Here is an 8,490-nt window from a genome sequence, read left to right as displayed (position 1 = left end):
CTGGGTTGTTGCAACACAGACCGTGGGGCCCAATAAAGTAAAAAATATTTACCGTATGTTCCTTTACAGGAAACGTTTGCCAGCCCCTGCCATGGAACCTCAAAGTCCCTTCCTTAAAAATACACTTATGACCTCTTCATTATTTCTTAGCCCAATGGTTCCCAAACTGTCTTCTGCACAATATTGTCTAACTTAATAAGTGTTGTGGGGAAAAGATCCATGCTAACAGTACTTTTCCCTTTGTAGTTTATTTTAAAATAAAATTTAAGACTACCAAACTCATTGCTATGGCTTTTATTTTTATGTGATAACCTACCTTTATGAAAAGATGTCCCAAGCCTGAGAGCACCAGGACATCGAGTGAGAGATCGCCCGATATATGAGCATGCGGTGCTCCACCTGTGCCTTGGTGCCCAGGCAGCACTCACACAGACACTGACGAGATGCTTGGTAACATCTCTTTGATGATGGCTCATCCTCTGTGTCCTGTCTTATAATTTCAACACATTTGTGATACTCAATGTTTATTCTAAATTAACCTTGTTTTGTACCACAAACACATTGCCTATGGATGTGTTGCTGAAACAAGGAAGTCTTAAACAAGAAGTAGAATATTTTTTGTTATCAAATTGTGTCTGAATCAAGTGATCAAAAGGTCGGAATATTACAAAGTAAAGATGAGCCCTGCAGCCTTCCATTTCTAAAAATTCAGGAAGTGAGATTTCCAGGACCAATTTTATGTCCAATTCCAACAAAATAACATTTAGTAAGAAACCACTAAGAAGAAAATATGATGAAAGTTATTTGTCTTTTGGATTTACATACATTGGAAATAGAGTTACACCTCATGCTCAGTGTGTGTTATGTAAGGAAATTTTATCGAAAAGCTCTTTGGCCCCTACTAAGCTTCGAAGACATTTGGAAACCAAACATGCTGCATATAAAGACAAAAACATAATCTTTTTCAAGCAACATCTTGATTCATCTGAAAACTATAAACCCCCAGCACCTAAAATTGTCAATACAGATCATGGAAGCACTAGAGAAGCATCATGCAGTGTCAACTACCATGCAGCCCCGAGCGGAGAGGCTCACGCATCAGAGAATTGCTCACCAAGCCTTGTGCAAAAGACATCGTGATGCGGGTGTGTGACGGACAGTATAGTAAAAACAAATAGACGCGGTGCAGCTGTCAGACAGCACTGCTGTTGAATTAAGGATCTAGCTGCTGCCACTGAAGAAGGAAGGGCCTGTTTGTCGACAGAAAACCTGCAGCGCATTCTCACTGCAGCTACATGAACCAGCCAAAGTCTCAGGACGTGCTGTGCTGCTCATGCTTGTTCGTTGCAGGTTTATCGAGTGCACTGAGGACGACCTGCTCTTACGTGGATCTTTGCAGGGAATGCCGTTGGTGAGGACATTCTCAACTGTGTCCACAGCTTTACGGAAAAATGTGAAATTGAATGGGGAAAATATGCTGGTGTTTGTAGTGATGCTTCTAGGGTGATGGAAGGGAAAATTGCTGGGGCTGTCACCTGGATGAAATATGTGGCTCCCGAAAGCACCTGTTATACAGACATGCACTTGCAGTTAAAATAATACCTGCATCTCTGGAAAACGTGCTTGATCAGGCAGTCCAAATCATCAATGATATTAAAGCTCAGCCACATCGGTCCAGACTACTAACAATTTTATGTGAAGAATTGGGTGCCCAGCATACAGCACCTCTAAATACAGAGGTGAGGTGTCTTTCCCGATGTAAAGTTCTTGTAAGATTTTGTGAGCTTCGTCATGAACTATTGGTTTTTGTGGATTCTGCTTTTTGAAGATCTGATTAACAAATTCATAGTGTTTGCTAAGACTTGTATATCTTGCAGATATTTTTACTAAATTATATGCGGTTACTCTGTCAATGCAAGGGGGAAATATGACAGATTTTACAGTATTTGATAAATTATCATCAAAAGAAAGCTGTTTTCCTACACTCAGTGACTAGTCCTATGGTTGATGGAGACACTCGCAGGGCTGCTGTGCAGCACCCCAGGGGTTTGTGTTCTGTTTTGTTAATATTTTCCTTTAACAAAGGATAAGAGTGCTTGGGTTAGAAATCCATCTACAGTAACTTAAACCAGCCTCATTAGTGGCATGGAACTTTGAGAGCCTGATTGATTTAACATCTGATTCCCAGGTGAAGCAAAATTTCACTGAACTTTCAGGAAATGATTTTTGGAGCACCCTGAGTCAGGAGCAGCCAAGCGTTGCGAGGCGTGCAGGTTGTGTACTGCTTCGTTTGCTACATGCACCTGTGTGAAGCAGGATTTTCCTATTATGCTGCAAAAAAAAAAACCTGAAAAAACAGGAAAAGACTTGATGTGGACCTTACTTAGCAACACCACACCTAACATTAAGTGGATATGCCTCCTCATGTCCGCTTCCCCCTACCTGGTGTTCCATCACCTCCTGTCCCTCTCTAGGACTTAACCCCCACCTCTCTATCACTCACACCCTCTCTCTCCCTGCCTGTGTCTTTCTGTCTCTCCCCCAGGCCCTCCGGCCCTGAGCTCAGGTTCAGCCCTGTCCAGGGTCACAGGGCCCCAGCTCTCCCAGCCCTCCCACCCTCACGGCCAAGTTCGAGCCCTGGCCCTGCTCACAGAGGTGGAGCCGGTTACAGAGCTGCTCTCGCTGGCATTTACTGCTGCACCGCTGTTCCCCCCCTTCCCAGGCAGTGCAGTCTCACCTTGACCTGTTGGTGGCCCAGCCTGGGCCCTAGAGCTGCTGCAGGGCTGGCCGCCTCCCCAACCTGGAAGGAGGGAGGGCCCCGCGGGCTCCAGGGACAGCTGGTGCATAGTGGAGTGGACTCATTTTATACCCAACACCACCTCCCTGGCAGTGGTGGCGCCCCACCCACTGACCCTGCCCCGCCCACCTCAGAGTCAGGAGGCTGTGGGAGGATGAAGGGCGTTCACGGGCTCACTGAGAGCACTGCCGCCCTCAGCCCCACTCAGGGCCTGCCTGGAGCCGGGGCGGCCGGGCAGATGACACGCAGCGTGGGGACACGGGCCTGGTCAGTGCGAGGCCTTTCGCTGGATGCCCGTGGCCCCTTCTGCACCTCATCTGTTCCTCATCATGAGACACGGCCACTTCATTCTGATCATCTGGCTCACGACCAGATGCCCCTGTGACTGACAGGTCCACCTGCCCAGTGAGTGTTTGCAGACTGAAGCTGCACAGCCGTCACTGGATCAGACACAGGCTGTGCCCGCCGCCCAGAAGCAGCCCCGGGGCCCCTATGGTCACTGCTGCCCCACAGGGGTGACCTTGCATCCGCCCTGTCATCCTAGTTCCTGCTGGTTTGTGAATTGTGTGCCTGTGAATCACTGTGTGCCCTCGAGAGTGTGTGACCACTGGTCCTCCAGGAAACAGACACTGACACAGAGAACTGTGACAGATTCATTAGGGGTGACAATAGGAGACAATAGCAGAGGTGGCAGGATGGAGCAGGGAGACATTTAGGCTGCAATGCACCTCCGACATCGTCTCTAAACACATCGTTGCCACAGCTTGGGGTCCCCTTCAGCTTTCAAACTTACTGGGCTGTAAGGCAAAAAGAAATATTTATTTTAATAGGATCTTATTTTTTCCCGAGTTTGTCTTCTCTAACGTATGCATGGCCTCTGACAGACACTGCAGTCTGTGGGTGCAGCTCCATGTCTATATATAATGGAAATAATTGTTTTCACATCTCGGACACAGATCTGAAAATGTGCACATTCTCATTATTACATTTCCTTCTTTAACTTGTAGGACCAGAGGTTTAATAAAAGAAAGTGACCCTTCACCTTATCTCTAAAGCAGAGAATAGTAAGCTCTGGGCCTGAGCTCTTAGATCTTCAGTTTAATTTAATGTACTTCCCGAGGTCTCTTTTGATGATTCTGTGTGCAGACACTTTCTTTTAAACTATGAGAATGCTGAGTGAGAAATATGTCCCAGTCATATTGCAAAACAATGTGTGTGCTTCACCTGATCCTCCTGACAATGACATCAGGAGCCAGTGTTACCCCCGGGTCACAGACAACAAAGCTGAGACCCTGTGGGGGCCCCAATGGGTCTTGGTGTTGGGGGCTGAACTGCAGGAATTCAAACAAAGAATCAGAAATTGGATCTTCACACATAAACATAGAGATGCTAAGCTGGCAGTGGGCATGGTGACAGGAGGGAGCAGGGGTGTGGGGACGGGGTCTTGGAGGGGGTCTCCTGACCACTCCTGACTTCCCCTAAAGAACCTGCCTCATGCTGAAGGGCAAGGCACCTGCTCAGCTGATCTGAATCCTGCCTGTACTTTTCAAATCACCGGGGCAGAAGAAAACTTTAGCCACACAAAATATTCTGAAAAAAACAAGCTAAATTTCACTTTCTCTGATATCCAGAGATTTCTTTCATCCAGATCTAGGACTTTCAGAAACCCAAGAGAACAATCATTTGTATATGACGTTGTGAACTGAGGGCTTTCTGGAGGCAGTGGGTTCTGACGGGGATATGTGCATGGCTGCACTGAGTCCCCTGCACACACACGTGGCTCTGAGTGGACCTCACGTTGCATTCAGAAAGCCTGCCTGGACTGCCCTCCCAGCTGGGAGTGACCTTCCAGCTCCAACAAACCCTCGCTGGGCACCTCAATTTCTTTCTTCCCCTTCACACCGTCCTATTCACTCCTGTGTGGCTCACGTGTCCTCTTTTGCACTTTGGGGCTTTGTATTGGCACGTCTGTTATGGTGATGACAAGCTGAATGTCTCTCTCCCTCAACCCTCGAAGGAACACCCTGAGACCCCAAAAGTTAGTGGTGTGCTTCATCAAAAAAAAAAGTACATCACATGGTCTAAGCCGGAGGCACATCTGCCAAACAGGGACTTAAAACTCATTTGATATTCTGTCAAAAGTCTCTTGTACTATACAAGAGACACCTGCTTCCCAGGATAGGATGGGGAAATGACAAAGCCCATCAAATGTGTGTGCTAGGAAACTACATGAACATTATAATGTCCCAAGATAGGTTTCCTCAGGCAACGCAAGGCCCTGGAGTGCCATCTCCCCTTCAGAAAAGACTCAACAATGGAAAAGGACAACATGCTCTCATCTTACCAAGTGGAGAAACTGGTGGCTCTGCTTATGCCTGAGGACCCAGAGGCCACGAGGGTGGTCCAGGTGGAGGTGGCGAATAGCCCATGAAGGGTGACGTTGGGCCACTCATACAGGGGGAAACATGAGCTGGCCCTGAGTAAGAACGGGGCGCTTTGCCATCCACAGTGCCCTGTGGAACAGAAGAGAGATCTGCTGAATGACAGACAAAAGGATAAACACAGACAAAACCAGAAACATAATGCACCACCTGTCAGCACCTGTCACCCTCACCTCCACCAGGTGGCCAGACAGCAGACCACTACCACATGCTCCACCCAGCCTGGGTCGACAGAAGGACACAGGGATACGACACGGAGGCTGCACGTCACCAACAAATTCTGTAAGTTCATGCAGCCAAGGGTCCTAACCGATAAAAAATTCATAGAGGTTCCAGCAAATTGACAAATATTCACCTTATGAAAACGAAACTTCTCCATGGAGAACAAAATTTTAAGGAATCTTCCAAAGCTCCAACGACACGTAATGTTCTGCAGAACAAGAACACAGAGAAACAAAGAATGTTAAAACACATTCTCCACACGTGCAGAGTCACACCTGGGTTACTGCTCTGCCTGCAGCACCCTGCCAGGCCCTTTCTGCCCCCTCCTCATGTAGGGCCCTCCACCACCCTGCAGGGGCTGCCCCTGGGTGCAAAGAGCCCTGGGGAGCTTGGCAGCCTGGAGTCCTATGGGGGAGCTGCTCAAGTGATCCTGAGGAGATAAGGCTGCCCTTAGGAGGTAGTCAGGCTGCGCTACAATCACCGCTATCCCCAGGGATGTCTGGGTTTTAACTGTGCTACGAAGCACACACTACATGTGTCCTTTGGGAAATTGAAGAGGAAAGTCTTGATTCCACAACTGACACCAAAGGGACCCTACTAGCCCGTGCGAAAAATCCCACGGCATCTCATGCTGAATCAGAAGATCAGCTCTGACAGCTCCCAGGGCAGGACCAACTCGGTGCAGGGTGGGGAGCACAATGGGAGGATGCTGCTGAGTGTTGCAATTCCCCTGCAGGGAAGTACGCCTCTTCACTGTGTGCTATTTCCCTTCAAGCCTCTACATCCTACTACAAAAGCAACAATTCTGAGAGTCAGGCTTTTCTACCCAGAGTACAACTGGAGGCAGCGGGCCAGGCACATTTCCCTCCCGAGAAAAGACAGAGGTGGGTTGTGACATTTACCCCACCCAGGAAGACTCAAAGCTGCACAAAGCCCACGGAACAAAGCTGGAGGGAGACCTCTGCAATTTCCCAGTCATGAGGACTTGAACGGCCATGCAAAACAGTAGAATCACCTGGACTGAGCCGGGAAACCAAAGAAGGACAACAGGAATCTCGATAACTTAAACAGCAACAATCAGAAAAGAAAGTGTTAGGGAAGAAACAGAAAAGGGAGGAGACATAAGTGTGGAGCAAGGGCTCAAACTGAAGACCCACATTCGACAAACAGACAAAGTCTACGATACACAGCATGTAAGAACTCTGATGCTTTCTGAAGGCTCCATCGAAAGTGATAGGGCTGAGGGGAGAAGACCACTGTGCCCGTGGGCAACAGTTTGAAATTCTAATGACACAAAACACTTGTCTAAAAACACATGTCTACAGAAGAGGATAATACAAAAGCAAGGGAAACAAAAACAACACATTTCCTAGAGAGACATCGAACGTTATGAACACTCAATTTACCTGAGCCTCCACATCGGAATCAGGTGTCAGGAAGGGGCCAGGCCTAGGTTGAGACGAGTCAGGTCCTGCGTGGGCTGAAAACCACAGAAGGGATGGAGGATTAGGCTCGCCTGCGAAGACTTTGCTGAAGCCACACAAAACCTGGTGAGCCTTCCTTCCCCGTATCCCACTCGTCCCCGCATCAGACCGAGTGGGAGACAGGTCTCGTGACCCTGAGGGAGACACCACAGGCCACGGGTTCAGGTGTCTCTTCCATAGCCGATCAACGGCCGTGGAAGGTCAGGGCTCCACACGCTGCAGACAATGGCAGGGGTGGGCTTCTCCTTCGGGGAGCCCGGAACGTGCTCCCTGTTGAAGCCCCGTGTGCAGAACTGACACGCCTGCCTTCTGTCACAGGCCTCTTACTCCGTAGCACTCTACAAGAGACACCTCCTCCCCAGGGCACGATGGGGGAGGGGAAGACGCGGTCCATCAATTGCGTCCGCTAAGGGACCAGGGGAGCACGGCCGACAGCCCAGTCAGGGTGGCCCATGCCCTGGGAGGGACCTGGAGAGCGATCTGCCCTTCTCCTGCAGTGACGCAAGGAACAAACAGAGGAATGGACGCTTTCATCTTACCAAGTGGAGCATCCGGTACTGGTGAGCGCGGCTGCACAGGGCCCAAGGGGGCCCAGGTGCTGGTGGCAACACGGGCCGGTCCCTGCAAACGCCGGGACGCTGCAAGGTAACCTGCAGGGCAGAAGGGAGAGCCGTGTCAGGCGACAGAAACGGAGCGACCACCGACAAAAGCCGAAACCCAACGCATCAGCTGTCGGCACCGGGCACCCTCCCCACACCCCGCCGGGTGCCCACCCAGCAGCACAGTGCCCCACGCTCCACCCAGCCCTCTGGGGCCTGCAGCCGGCAGCCCGGGCCGCGCAGCAGGACACGGGGGGACAACAATGGCGCCACACGACGTCGCCGGTGTCTCCAAGTGGACGAAGCCAAGGGTCCTGCCTGCGAGGATGCACACAGAGCTTCCAGCGCTCTGATAAAAGCAGCGCCTTCACAACAGGCAGCCCCTTTGGGCAGGACAGCCCTCCTCGCCACCACCCCAGCTCCACGGGAGCTGGCCCGGCGCGGACCAGAAACACGCAGAAGGGACGGACGTGAAAAGCTCGTCCTCCACACGTGCAATCAGAGCCGCACCTGGGTCACCGCTCTGCCTCCAGGACCCTGCCTGGCCCTCTCCTTCCCCCCAAACCAAGTAATCTCCTCCGACCTGCAGGGGCTTCCCCTGGGCGCAACGTGCACTGGGGAGCTGGGCACCCCGGAGTCCTGCGGGGGAGCTGCCCAAGTGCTCCTGAGGGGACAACGCTGCCCACGGGAGGTAGTCAGGCTCCGCTACAATCACCGCTATCCTCAGGGACGTCTGGGTTTTCAGTGCGCTACGAAGCGCGCACTACTTGTGTCCTTCGGCAAACTCAAGTGGGATGTCTGGATCCCACAACTGACACCAAAAGGACCCTACAGGCCCGTGCGCAAACTCCCGCGACGTGTCGTGCTGACGCCCAGGAGCAGCTCTGACAGCTTCCGGGGCAGGCCCGACCCGGCGCAGGGGTGGGGAGCACGACGGGAGGACGTTG

At 51.0% G+C, this 8,490-nt stretch overlaps 1 long non-coding RNA gene across 1 annotated transcript; it reads right to left on the bottom strand.

Annotated features, from left to right (window-relative positions):
* Positions 1-3,437: 3,437 nt before the first annotated feature.
* LOC140691620 (uncharacterized) lies at positions 3,438-6,902 on the bottom strand. Its single transcript, XR_012067368.1, has 4 exons — positions 6,867-6,902; positions 5,594-5,668; positions 5,142-5,310; positions 3,438-3,594 (listed from the first exon to the last, which is right to left on the bottom strand). It is a non-coding gene; the product is annotated as an uncharacterized lncRNA (long non-coding RNA).
* Positions 6,903-8,490: the final 1,588 nt, after the last annotated feature.

Source organism: Vicugna pacos, chromosome 36 (genome assembly GCF_048564905.1).
Source record: "Vicugna pacos chromosome 36, VicPac4, whole genome shotgun sequence".
Classification (NCBI taxonomy): domain Eukaryota; kingdom Metazoa; phylum Chordata; class Mammalia; order Artiodactyla; family Camelidae; genus Vicugna; species Vicugna pacos.
The sequence above is the reverse complement of the archived record's forward strand: the minus strand, read 5'-3'. Positions and strand labels throughout refer to the sequence as shown.